The following is a 14,298-nucleotide window of genomic DNA, read 5'->3' on the forward strand; positions in this document are numbered from 1 at the left end:
GGATTCCAGGGGATTCCATGATCACCATGATGGGGAGGAAGAGAATGAAGATAACAAGGCAGATGCTTGTGGACCCCGAGCCAACCAGGCAGCCATAGGCCAGAGGGGACACGGTCCTGGGCACAGGGTGGGGGACAGCGGGTCAGAGAGCAAATGGAAGCTGATCTGGTTGGTGAGCATGAACCTCCCATGAGAAAAGGAAAGGGAGTGACCAACCTGCTCCCATCAGCTCAGCAGACGGGGCAAGCTGGGTGGTCAGGGAAGGCTTCCAGAGGCGGTGAGTGGGAAGATAAGGTTTGAAGGAGGGGAGGAGTACAGAAAGATGGATAACAGTGGAACAGGCAGACTAATCAGGTAAATGGGATGACACAGGCTCCTCTCTGCTCTTCCCAAGTATGAGTCACTTCTCCTAGGTGATGTCAATGAACTTGGGAACAGTAGTAATTTACTGAGCATTTACTACGTGCCAGTCATTGTGCTAAGTAAGCACTGCCTTCTCTTTTAGGCAGGGGTTTGAATGTCAATTTACAGAAGTGATTTGTTGTGGTCCCACAGGCAGTTGAACTTGGAGTTAGAATTTGAACTCAGATCTATCAGATCCAAAGCCCTTAGCTGCTACCTCAGCATACTAATGCCGAAGCCACTTCTCAGGAAGCAGCCAGTCGGTCATTTTGTCCTGTGGGTGGCACATCCCATCACTCCAGGTTGAGTCAGTTTATGGACAGGGTCCGTACCTCCTAACTCCTTGGCCACTGTGCCTGTAGGATGGCCAGTGGCTGAGGTAGGTGCTTTGAGTCCCAGAGAAGCAAGATGAGAAAGAAACAGCAGAGATTTCCTCGGCATGGAATGGGTGTAGGGTTTAGGTAAAAGGGGAGTTTGCTTCTTCAGATCTGTTGGGTCCATCTACATCCCTCTGAACTATATCCATCTTATTGGACTCCAGATTTGATCTCCAAAACTGGAGTCCAAACTGCTTGGGTACAAACCCTGGCTCTGATGTTTACAAGCTCAGTGGCCTTGGGCAAGTTGCTTAACCTCTCTGAGCTTAGTTTCCTCATCAGTAAAGTGGCAACAATGATAGTACCTTTATCATCCGGGTGCTGTGAGGAGTAAATGAGTTCATATATGAACTGCTTAAAGCAGTGTCAAGCACATAGTGATTACCAAATAAATGTTAGTAAATGTTATTATTAGTTGGGTGGGTTTTCCCCTTTACCTCCCATCCTACTCCTTCTCTTCTCCCAAAGAAGTACCAACCCAGTGCTTTGCTAAATGTCTCTGTATATGCATGTATTATTGTTAAATATCTACTGTGGCTATTGTTTTTTTTTAAACTTACAGACATGGTATTATGCTATTCCATTCTATTTCTTTTATCACTCAACACTAGGTTTTAAAGATTTATCTACAATAGTTTGCTGTCTGTACATCTATTAAGTTGAACCCTATGAAACTGATGACATTCGACCATTTTTGACCTACAAAAATGGTGATTTCATTTAATAGTATCTGGCTTCTAACTGATACAGAGTATTCTTTTTTTTTTTTTTAACATCTTTATTGGAGTATAACTGCTTTACAATGGTGTGTTAGTTTCTTCTGTATAACAAAGTGAATTAGCTATACGTAAACATATATCCCCGTATCTCCTCCCTCTTGAGTCTCCTTCCTACCCTCCCTATCCCACCCCTCTCGGTGGACACAAAGCACGAAGCTGATCTCCCTGTGCTATGTGGCTGCTTCCCACTAGCTATCTATTTTACATTTGGTAGTGTATATATGTCCATGCCACTCTCTCCCTTTGTCCCAGCTTCCCCTTCCCCGTAACCTCAAGTCCATTCTCTACATCTGCGTCTTTATCCCTGTCCTGCCCCTAGGTTCTTCAGAACCATTTTTTTTTTTTTTTAGATTCCATATATATGTGTTAGCATATGGTATTTTTTTTCTCTTTCTGACTTACTTCACTCTGTATGACAGACTGTAGGTGCATCCACCTCACTACAAATAACTCGATTTCGTTTCTTTTTATGGCTGAGTAATATTCCATTGCATACATGTGCCACATCTTCTTTATCCATTCATCTGTTGATGGACACTTAGGTTGCTTCCATGTCCTGACTATTGTAAATAGAGCTGCAATGAACATTGTGGTACATGACTCTTTTTGAATTATGGTTTTCTCAGGGTATATGCCCAGTAGTGGGATTGCTGGGTCATATGGTAGTTCTATTTTAGTTTTTTAAGGAACCTCCATACCGATACAGAGTATTCTTTAGTGTAGGGGTTGGCAAACCTTTTCTGTAAAAGGCCATAGTAAATATTTTAGACTTTGCAGTCAAGAAGAAAAATTGAGGACATTATGTTGGTACTTATTTAACAAGAGAGAAAACAAATTTCCACAAAATTTTTGATGAAATTTGAAGTATAACAATAATTGAGCAAAATTTTTTGTAACACTGGTCTACTAGTAAGAAGAATGGAATTTTGGGGCAAAGGATAATACTTAAGTGGAGTTCAAAGACAGTGCTTACTACCATCAAATCAACTGCAAAAATACTCATCTTTAAAATCCATTCTTAGCTTGTAGATCATATAAAAACAGGCAGAGGGAGGACCTGGCCCATGTGCCCATGTGGGTATGAAGAAGTTCGTCATTGTAATTGCCATCTGCATTTCTCTGATTTCTAGACAGTTTTGGTACCTATACGTATATCCACTAATCTTTGGGGTGTCCCATTCTGTGAATATACTTTGCTTATTTTTCTATTGACTTTACCAACTTTTTCCTATTGATTTGCAGGAATTCCTTATATATTCTAAATATTAGTCCCTTGTTGGTTTTAATTGTTGCAAAAGTCTGTCCCACACATGCCATCTGTTGTTAACTTTGTCTATATATTTCAATGGAATTGGAAATCCTTTGATGATCAATTTTTCATTTATGGCATGTGCTCTTGGGTGTTAAGAAGTCCTTTCCAACTACAAGGTCACAAAGATATAGTCCCATGTTTCCTTTTATGAGCTTTATATTTCACCTTTCACATTGAAGTCTTTAATCCATCTGGAGTCTACCTTGGTATACAGTGTATGGTAGGGATCTCGCTTTATTTTTCTCCATATAGTGAGCTAGTTTTCCCAACATCAGCTACTATACAAGTCATCTTTTCTTCATTGATTTGTGGTGCCACCTTTATCATATATCAAGTTCCCATATTTATATGTGGGTCTGGTTCTAAGAGCTCTATTCTGTCCCATTGGGCTGTCGTCTATCTTTTAAAATGTACTAGATGGATTTGGGGCTCATCCCACTCATTGCCCTGCTGCCCTCTTCTGTACCATCTTCCCGGATGACACCATCTCAGGCTGCCAGGTCCCTATGGCTTGGGGACACTGCTTGTGATGATGAGCTGGCCAGTCTGACCCCCTCTAGGAAATTTGGAACTGGAAAACTAGAATATGGAGATGGTTGACAGCTGAGACAGAAGCCAAAAGGACATTTCAAGAGTAGCCATGATGGAGAGAGGTCAATATAGCCATCATGCACTAGGTAGATGCATGGATCCATCCTGGAAGATCATGAGGGAACCACTGGAGAAGAGTGACATGAGCAGGGCAAATTTTCAGAGAGGGGCAAAGATGCTGTGGTAGGCTAAATAATGGCCATCAGACATCCAGGTCCTAATCCCTGGAACCTCTGAATGTTACCTTGTGTAACAAAAGGGAAGTTACAAACGTGATTCAGTTAAGCATCTTGATATGGGGAGATTATCGGCTGGACCCTACAAATAATCACAAATGTTCTTAAAGAGGGAAGCAGAGGGAGCTGACTACGGAAGAGGAGAAGGCAATGTGGCCAGGGAAAAAGAGATTGGAGTGATCCAGCCACAAGCCAATGAATGCTGGCAGCCACCAACCGCTGGAGGAGGCAGGGGGTGGATTCTCCCCTGGAACCTCCAGAAGGAACCAGCCTGGCTGACACCTTGACTTTAGCCCTGTGGAACTAAATCACTTTGGACTCTGGCCTCCAGAATCATAAGAGAAAACATCTCTGTTGTTTTAAGCCCTTAAGTTTGTGGTAGTTTGTTACTGAAGCCATAGGAAACAAACACAAATGCTGTAAGAAAGGAGAGAGGGCTCAAGCTCTGTCCCAGTTCCTCATCCTGGAAGGCCTGACTCCAAGGAGGGTCTGACCCAGATTCCTATAGGAACCCCACAGCCTCACAGAAGGCCCCTTTCTCTGAGCTTCCTAAGCATACTTGAATTCTTGGAACCACAGGTGCCCTAAAAGGAACAACCAACACTCCATAGCTTGACCCGTAAGACCATTCAAATCACCTTCCACCTTCCTCCTCTACAGCCCAGTGGGCTTGTCTGCTGCCCTTCAGACATCTCATGAATAGTCCTTCCTCAAAGGCTTTGCTCCAGTTGGTCCTGCCTGCTTGGGATGCCCTCCTCCCCACCTAACCCACCCATCCTTCAGTCTCAATAATACTGCCTTGTGGGCTCTAGTCCTCCCCCATGTCCAAGGTGGTATCATTTACACGATTCTATCCAATAGAGGGCTGGTGTTTCCTGAGTTCTTGCCTGGTGTTGGGCGCTGTTCGGAGCACTTTACGTGTATCGATACAACTCTCAGAACCCCCGGGAGCTCCATCGTCCTTCCCGTTGTACAGATAAGGAAAGGTTCAGGTCAAGTTACTCCGATGTCAGGATTGCCCAATCCTCAGTCATTTGGATGCCACCCTCCCAACTTTTTCCATATGTGTATGCTACTCCTATTATTATTATTATTTTCTATTTTTCTTTCATTTGATTCCGTTTCTCCCTTAAATAATCATTCTAAAAGAATCTATCTAAGCATCTCACAAATGGAGAACCAGTTCATTGGCCATAAATAGTCATTGTAAAATAGAGAAAATGAGCGTACGTGGTGAGATTTCAGCTGCATCAGCTTGGCATCTGAAGGCTCCAGCCTGCTCTCCTTTGTTAAATAGGGAGACGAGCCAAGGGGTAGAGAGGTGTTAAAGATGTGAGTACCCAACTGGACTTTCTCCTGGACAGCACTGACAGAAATAGAAATTCTAAAAGAGAACTGAGAAGGGAATAGCCCTCTTACTGTGTGATATGATGTTATTTCACGCCCCACCCGTGTGTCACTTAAAATCATCGCTCTGGGGAATCAGCGGTCAGTTGGGGTGAAGCTGCTGCCCTCGCCCCAGCCCCAGCCCCCAACGCTCTCAGCCTTCTCTGATCTCCCAGAGGACTTGCTGACAAGCATGAGTCCCTCAGCAAATGCTGTAAGGATGGACAAGCAACTTTTCATACGTTTACCTCCCCAGCAAATCCTTAAGCTTCTCACAGAATGGTTTTCCATTTCCAGTTTCCATTCTAGATCCTGTCTCCTCAAGACCACCAAGAAGGGAGGCTGGCTCGCCAAGACCTCCTCACTAAGCATCTGTTGACTCATGAAGCGGTAACTCTTCTGTCCCTACAAACTTCTAAAGGACCAACAGCATCCCAGGACCTCAAGTCGTCCTTTCCAAAGTGCTCCCTAAGTCCCAACTAAATGGCTCTCCGGACATTTAAGACTCCGACCATCATTAAGAAGGAAAATCAGTCACTGGCTCCTTTAAAATAACCCTTGCTGGGCTTCCCTGGTGGCGCAGTGGTTGAGAATCTGCCTGCCGATGCAGGGGACACGGGTTCGAGCCCTGGTCTGGGAAGATCCCACATGCCGCGGAGCAACTGGGCCCGTGAGCCACAATTACTGAGCCTGCGCGTCTGGAGCCTGTGCTCCGCAACAAGAGAGGCCGCGATAATGGGAGGCCCGCGCACCGCGATGAAGAGTGGCCCCCGCTTGCCACAACTAGAGAAAGCCCTCGCACAGAAACGAAGATCCAACACAGCCATAAATAAATAAATAAATAAATAAATAAATAAATAAATAAAATAACCCTTGCTATGCTGGACATTGTTGTGAAGTGCCCTTCAGCTTCTGCTTTCACTGATGTGGTCCTTCAGAGTGGGGCATCGTCGTGCACTGGCAGCAGGAGGGGGCGGGAGGGGCAGTGAGCTAGAAAACAGAGGCAGCCTGACTCCACCCCACTGCCCCCCGCAAAAGAGATGTCTTCTGAAGACGCTGTAATGGAGCACAGCCCAGCAGAAGGAAAATGTGAGCAATAAATTCCTTCTGTGTCAGAATGTTTGTTCACTTCAATCAATGTCTGAAAATATCTCCCCTGAAATCTCTGTTTCCAGGATATTGGTCAAATATTTGAATGGGGCAGCCAGTTAATTGACTCAGGAGGAGCACCTGACAGAGAGGCAGAGGGGGGCTGCAGGGGCACAGGAAGACAACCAAGCCCCCAGGTAGATCCAGTGACTCCCAGACCCCGGCAGTCCCATCAGGTGCTCAGGGCAGGGGGGAGGGGAGGAGAGGCCAGGGGGCACTGGAGAAGTGTGGGCTCTGGAGCCAACCTGCTCTTCCTCCCACCAGCCATGTGACTTTGGGCAGCTGGGCCTCAGTTTCTTCATCTGCAAAATGGGCTGACAATAATAGTACCTACCTCATGGGGTTAGTAGGAGAATTTAAACAGTTGATGCAGGAGAAGCATTTAGATCTAGTCCTAGGCATCCGCAAAGTGTTTGCTACTATTACTATGTTATTGTGACGCCTTACTCTGGCATTCAAAGCTCTCCCAATGTGAGTCTTATGTTGGAAGAGGGTGTTAGGGCTGGATAGGAGGTCCCCTAAATGTGCGTTCACACCCTGCCCTGTGACTGGTGACGCCCCCTTCCTTATGGTCTCTCTAAATCATCCCTCAAGGACTGCCTTTCCCAAGGACAAACTCTTTCCTGACCTCCTGGAGCATTTGCTATACATACCATGCTTCAGGTTTGTATGATGAATTACTTGTGCAGTTGGGTTCTCCCTGGGGCCAATACTGGACCTGTCTGGTGAACTCGTGGGTGGGCCTGCACAGTGTCTGATATGTGGGCTAAAAGAAAGGTCCCTTCCCTTCCCTTTCATATTTTAAATTGCTTTAAAACATGGGTTCTGTAGGAGAGATGGGGGTGCGGAGGCTGTCACGGTATCCTCACGGCTCTGTCTGGGCCCCACCAAGAGAAGAACTGAAGGCTGGAGTGGTAGGAGCTGTTTATATGGTGGGGGACTCATGGAGTACGGAGGGGCCCAGCAGGGATGCTGTGGGGCCCGAGTGCAGCTGCAGGTAGGGGAGAGGAACAGCCCCCGTCTCTGCCCACGATCCACTTTGGCTCCAGGGTCATGGAGTGTCCGGGGCATGCTGGGCCATTCCAGCGGCTACGGAGGGTGTTGACAGCAGTGGCCCAGGTGAGTTACCCACTTGGCTTTGTGCAAGGGACACCCACAAGGGATCAGGGGCAAAAGACCAGGTCAGTTAGACAGCACATGGGAACCGCCTCCCTCCCTGCCCATAAGGGCCCCTGCAATGCTTGGGGATCTTACCAAGAGCTGTAGTCTTAGGTTTTCGCAGGCAGAGAGGAAAGGTAAGAGCCAGTGACATTTGCCTTTCTAGGGACTCCATTACCACCTGCGTGATGAGGAACCCTAGTATCTTTTGTATGCGCTTGTCATCAACCAGACAATAATGTTTTGGATAAACCCTATTAACATTCCCATTGTACAGATGAGGAGACTGAGGCACAGACAGTAGAAGTAACCTGCTCAAGGTCAGCTGATACCTGAGTCAGGCTGGCTGTGAGAAGGGCCTGTGACTAAGAGTTCTCCCACTCTCTCTGCAGGGTGCCTGGACCACAGCAGGCACACAATAAATACAGATGACATGGAGATGCTGACAGGAATGTAGGTGCAGATGTCAACATTTTTGTTCCGCCAGGAAGTCATGAATCAGAGCTGCGTGGGGGCGGGAGGTGGCTGATGGGCTGAGCCACTAGAACTCCATCTGCTTCGCTCACCCTCTCTGCAGGGCACCCCAGGGTGTCTCCCTCCTGTGGCCCCCGCCCCATCCTCTCCTCCTCCTTCCTGTTTTGGCTGCGCAGAGCCCAGAGAGGCGAGGGAACAACAGTGTGAGGCTGTGGGTGACTTCAGGCTTAATATCTTTGTAACCACATTGCAAAAGGGCATGCCTAAGACGGCGCCTTACACTTAATCTTTCTCTTTTATTGCTTTTTCTCTTGTATGATTTAACCTTGCACCAGGTATCAAGCTAGATAAATAAAAACTTTTATTTCAGATTAGCCCCGGCTGGGGGCTGCCTTGAAAGCTGAGCAGTCATCCGGGGAGTCAGATGAAAAAGGGAGCTGGGAATCTGAGCTGCTTAGAGGAGCTCATTGCAGGTTCAAAGCTCCCCAAAGATATTTGAGAGCTTTTCTGAGGTGGGAGGACGAGATCCCCTCCCAAGCCCACAGCCTGGGGAGGCTGAGGTAGGCGGCTGACGTCCCCCTTGTCCAGCCTTCCTGACCCCCCTTCCTAAGTGGCCCCTCGCCCCAGTTACCTTCTCCTCACGCTGGTATTTCCTTCCCAGTACTTAACATGGCCAGGAGACACTGCCTTTGCTGATATTTAGTTATCTCTTCCTCACTAGAATGTGAGCTCTGTGGGCGCAGTGACAGCGACTTTCCCTTTATGGTTGGTCCCCGGGGTCTGGCATGGAGCCTGGCACACAGTAGGCACTCAATTAATATCCACTGGTTAATTGAATGAATGAATGAATGAATGAATCCTAGGATTCCAGTCCAGCACGCAGACCAGCGGGTTGACATGAATCACTTTGTTTCCCAGGCAGAATAGTAAAAGATAGCAAAAAGAATGTGGGTTTTGGAAGCAGGAAGGTCTGGGTTTGAATCCTGTGTCCCCCACTTATGTGCTGTGGGACCCTAAGCAGGTCTCGTGAGCTCTGTGGGTCTAGTTTCCTTATCTGTAAAATGGCTCTGGCCAGCCGCTTTCTGGGGTTAGGGTGAGGGTGAGAGAGGATGTATGTAGCCCAAGGCAAACTCTCCCACAAGTTCAGAGAGAGATATATATACAAGATGTTAGAGCAGCATGGTTTGTAATAGCAAAAATCAGTGTATACACCATTCGACAAGAAAATGGATGACCTGTGATAGTTTCACATGATGAAGTAATACAGAGTAATGAAATGAACAAATAATATCCACATCAAAAAAAAATATGGATGGATCTTGGATATATCATATTGAAGAGAAAACACAAGTCCCAGGAGACTGTGTATGATACTTTTTAAATAAAGTTCAAAGACAACTAAATGCAAGCAATATGCAATGTGACAAAATATTTTTTAAAAGCAGAGGAATGAAAAAATGCAAGATTGAAAGAGACGGCTATGGGATGGGGAGGCAGGGGACGGACTGGAGGAGGAACACAGGCATGTGAGGTATGCATGATGGTTTAGCTCTTGGGTTGGTTGGTGGGTTCATGGGTGTCCACAATATTATTAAAAATGAATAATGAAACCAAAGTGGACCAGTGCTGACCGTGAGCCAAGGACGATGTCTAAAGCAGTTCTGTGTGCCTGAAATGTGCCAAGATAAAGAAGGAGAATGCAAAACAAATGCCGGCTAATTTCACAACACTCCAAGGATCTCAAGCCCCTAGCAGTTCAATAAAAAGCAGTTATTTAGAGATGAGGAAAAACTAGAAATGAGCCAAATTTTTAAAAAGACAAAAATACCTGTTGACCTGGGGAAACCAGACTAGAACTTCCCCCCAAAGCAACCACTAGGCATGAACTAGAATGAGCCCCAGCCCCCGAAAGCAGCCTCCAACCACGACTGGTCTGCCAGACTCCAGGCCTGGAGAGAAGTGGTTTCTGAGCTGAGTTGAGGGCCATCCCCTGCCCAGCTGTAGAGGAGGAATTGAGGTGTTGCTTGGGCCTAAGTGGGAGGTCCTGGGCCTGCTCCCACAGTACACAGGGACCACAGGAGGCTCTATAGTGTCCCGAGCAAGGGTCAGAAACTCCTGCCCATGAGGAGGGTGTGGGAAAGAGGAGAAGCAGAAAGGGAGGGTCTCAGACCATGGCGGTGAAACCTCTTCAAAGTCCACTGACCAATTTGATTCATGGGAAAGAAGCAAGGCGCAAGGCACAGCTACTGACAAAGAGCGTGCAGGGCCTCAGTAAAGGAGAGAAGAACAAAGACTCAGGTTTATCACAAAGGTGGGGCACAGCAGAGTGTGGGCAGCAGGAGCGAAGAAGAAGCATACCCCTGAAGAGGGAGGTAGGATCAGGGAGAATGAAGTGCGGGCTCTCCCGTGGCTCATCAGGAGGAATTTAGTGTTAGTGTGACCTGTTGTTGTTGTTTTGGTATGTGGTGGGAGAGAACTGGAAATAATATATGTTTAATCAAATTTTTAAAAAGTCAGAGGCACTGTCCCTAAATATTGTTGAAAGAAGAGAGCCATGGGATGCAAACTGGATAAACCTTGGATGGCACATTCATTCCAGCTCTCGAGAGAACGCCTATCAACTACCAGGGGCTGATGGAGGCTTGGAGGCCCATTCAGGCTCAGTGGGAAAGTGTGCTGCGATCAATTAGTGATGTCTGCCTTGGTATGGGATGGGGGAGATCTGGTACATGTGCTGACACGGGTCTAGTGTGGCAGTCATAGGTGTAAGCAGATCAGCTTTCCTTATGAATATGTCCCTTTCTGCCTAGGCTACCACCAGGACCCCAGAAACCTAGACTTAGAGGTTGGAAGCTTCTTTGCCTCCGCCTTTTCCTGCACCATCTATTTTCACTATATCACCTTGCTGACTTCCCTCCTGTACATCTTCACAACAACCACCAGTCCTCCCCTAGACTGATGCAGTAACCTGTTAGCAGATCACCCTCATTCCAGTGCTTCCTGTTCCGATCATCCAGAACTCCTATAAGATAAATCTTCTGATGACCCTCCCACCCCAGCCATGCTCAAGCACCCATGTCTTTTGCCTTGTATGCCCTCCACCAACTGGCCCCACCACTTATCTCTGATCTGCCCTGACTCCTCCCTGGCTCCCTCTTGGCTCCATCCGTTCCCCACTGTGCCTGGCCAGATGCCCTGAGATTTCTGGGGCTTCCAGGCACCCACTGTGTACTCCAAGCCAGGGGCTTTGGTGTGCAATTCAGACTTCCAAAGCAGATCTGCTTTTCCTGAGTTTTTACTTCTTTGGGGGAGAAACATGCCAAGCAGCTTAATCACAAGGGCTTTGAAGTGATTCAAATGATGGTCTCCTGTGATAGCTGTCCCCCACCAGGCCATGGCCAGGGGCCCGATTTAGTTATTGGCATATGTGGGGGTGTGGGCTTGGGCAAGTCTGACTGCTTATTCTTCCTCTCTCTCTCTCTACACACACACACACACACATACACACACACACACAGAGCTTTCATTTCAAAGTGCTCAGTGTGTTTTCAAGGAACTGCCTCACTTGGTAGCATTGAAAGTGAAATCCAGCGAGTGGCAAGTGAGGGCTTTGTCCTTCACTAACCAACCTGGGCAAGTCCGCCAGTGTGACCCCGTGGTGAGGCCACTGCCTTTCAAGCTGGGACTGAGGGCTTTCAGCCCTGATACTGCGCACCTATTCTTCATTCTAGGCCAGTGTTTCTCAACCTGTTTTTCATTATCGCATGTCCCTCCAACCTCCCTAGCCATTTGAGACATTTTTCCTAACTGCTCCCCCCAGCTGCATGAAATTTTAATACCACAGATATAACATATGTATATCTGTGCTTTATACATAAAAGAAGTAAGATATTTTTTACCTCTCAGAATAAATTTTTGCCCCCTTGGGGGTGATATTATCTTGTTGATGACACGTGCTCTTCTAGACCAGAGCTTCTCAAAGGGTGGTCCCCAGACCAGCCACATCAGCATCACGTGGGCCCCACCCTTAGAGTTTCTAATTCAGGTTTAGGGTGGGGTACAAAATTTTTCATTACTAATATAGTTCCCAGGTGAAGCTGATCTGGAGACAACACTTGGAGAACCAGTGTCGTCATGCAAATTGGCTATATTCTGGAACCCAAGAGACTTGGGTTCAAATCCCTGCTCTTCTGCTTTGTAGCTGTGACCCTTGGTCAGTCTATAAAAGTCCCTGAGCCTTGCTCTACATGCCTATAAAGTGGAGTAATAATGTCTCCCTCATACACTATTGTGAGGGATAAACAGGTCCAGCCAGTGCCTGGCACACAGCAGGCACCCAACAAATGGGGTTCCCCTCCCCTCACCCTGGGGGATATTGCAGAACTGCAGGAGGCCCAGGGAAGCAGGGCTCAGATAGGGAAAGGGATGATGAGAGAGGTTAGGCCTCTTCAGTCTGGAAAGTGGTGCCTGGGCTGAGATGGCGCTGTAATGCAGAACGTGGTGGAAAGTGCTAGCTTGGGCTCCTTCACCAAATCCTCACACCCCAGGGTGGTGAGGGCCTTCGGGTACTGGAGAAGGGTTTGTTTAGTGTCAATTACAGGAAGGAGAGAGTGAAATGACAGAATTCATCAGTCCAGTATTTATGGAAAATGAAAATGCCTCCCCGTTGACCTGCTTGCTTCCACCTGCCCTCCTCCAACCCACTGTGAGCTTCGCACGATGCAACCCCGACCACGTCCCTCCCCTGCTGACCTGGCTCCCCACTGCCCTCAGGACCAGGGCCTGGCGTTCTCCTGGGCTGGGCATTCCACACCCTGCATGCCTGGCCCTGCCTCCCCCTGTGGCCTCCTCTCCCACGGCCTCCCTCACGTGCTGCGCTCAGCCACGCTCTCCTGCTCTGGGATCTTGGTACTCGCTGTTCCTCTGCCTGCAACAGACCCTCCCTCCACACTTCCCGGCTGGTTCCTGCTCATCAGTCAGGGCTGGCTTAGATGATCTCTCTTCGTTGAGCCTCACCTCCCAGTGACGGCTGGGGAGGCGCCCCCCTCCCACGGATTCTTTCTCACTTTTTATGACGGATATTTTTGAATATACACAAAAGTAGAAAGAACGGTCCAGTGGACCCCCCAAGGAGCCATTGTTCCACGTTAACAATTATCAGCACAGCCCCTGCTGGTCTCCACAGTGTTCCACCAAGGCATTGCAGCCTGTGCCCCTGACTGCCTGCAGGTTCCCGAGGCTGAGACAGTGATTCAGGCCCCACCAGCTCTCAGGACATTCGCACAGAGAAGACCCTCAATCCACTGTGGGTGGATATTAAGAGTCCCCATTTGTTGAGCACTTACTACAAATTCAGGTGCTCTGCTAAGTGCTTACGCGTCTTAGCTCGCTGAATCCTCATAGCATCCCTGTGAGACATGGGTTATTATTACCTCCACTTTATAGACTGGAAAACTGACGCTCAGAAGGTTACATAGCTGGTCGGTGGTAGAAGGCAAGCCAAGGCGGTCTACCTCTGCATTAGAGCTGCTCATTGAAATAGAATGCGAGCCATATGTGCTATTTGAAAATTTCTAGTAGCCACATTAAATGAAAAAATAAATAGGTAAAGTTAGTTTTAATAGTATGTTATCTTTAACCCAGTACATTGAATATACCATTTCTACATGTCATCAATGTAAGACATTACTGAGATATTTTACAATCTGTTTTTCAAACTAAGTCTTCAAAATCCTGTGTGTTATCTTTACAGCACAGCTCAAATCAGACTGGCCACATTTCCAGTGCTCCAATGCCACACGGGCAACCGTATTGGCCAGCACAGGTAGCAGTCACCACCTTGGACACGGCCCTAAAGTCTGCACTCTCAACCACTTACTTCTCTATACTTAAATGAATTAAGGAGAAAGTGAGTGACTAGGAGTCCCAAGGACCCCTGGTCCTGATCTTTCTTTGACAATTAATAATGCTTAATATTTTATGGCCCTTTAGAGTCTCTCTGGCATCATCTTATCTGCCACAGGAGTTATGATCTCCATTCCATGAATGAGGATTATGAGGTTAAGAGGGCCAAACGCCTTGGCTGGACACCCTGCGGCAGGTGGAGGTGCTGGGCCTCAAACTGACAATTCTGGATGCCAAGTCCAGCGCTCTGCAGGGCAGCTGCCCCTTGAAGCAGGACTACCTGCATCTGGTAGAGGAGGGTGTCTGCTCAGACCACAGGCTGGGCTGGCCACTGGGGATAGGAGCCCGCAGAGCTCCAGAGGTCAGGCCCTGGAGGAAGTGATGCCCTTGGTGAGTGGCAGGGCAGGCACAGGCTGAGGGAGCGATGGGGCCCGTGCCAGGGCCTCTCTGGGCAAAAACCTTGTCCTTCTTTGGTCGTAGTTTGGCCACAAGAGGCTGAGAACGAATTTATGGCAATGGAGCCATAACTT

General features: G+C 47.7%; 1 protein-coding gene across 1 annotated transcript in view; it reads right to left on the reverse strand.

The window, feature by feature from the left end:
• The window catches only part of CDH23 (cadherin related 23), a 428,638-nt gene that overhangs the window by 240,480 nt on the left and 173,860 nt on the right, over positions 1–14,298 (reverse strand). The window lies entirely within an intron of this gene.

This window comes from Eubalaena glacialis, chromosome 1 (assembly GCF_028564815.1).
Source record: "Eubalaena glacialis isolate mEubGla1 chromosome 1, mEubGla1.1.hap2.+ XY, whole genome shotgun sequence".
Lineage (NCBI taxonomy): Eukaryota > Metazoa > Chordata > Mammalia > Artiodactyla > Balaenidae > Eubalaena > Eubalaena glacialis.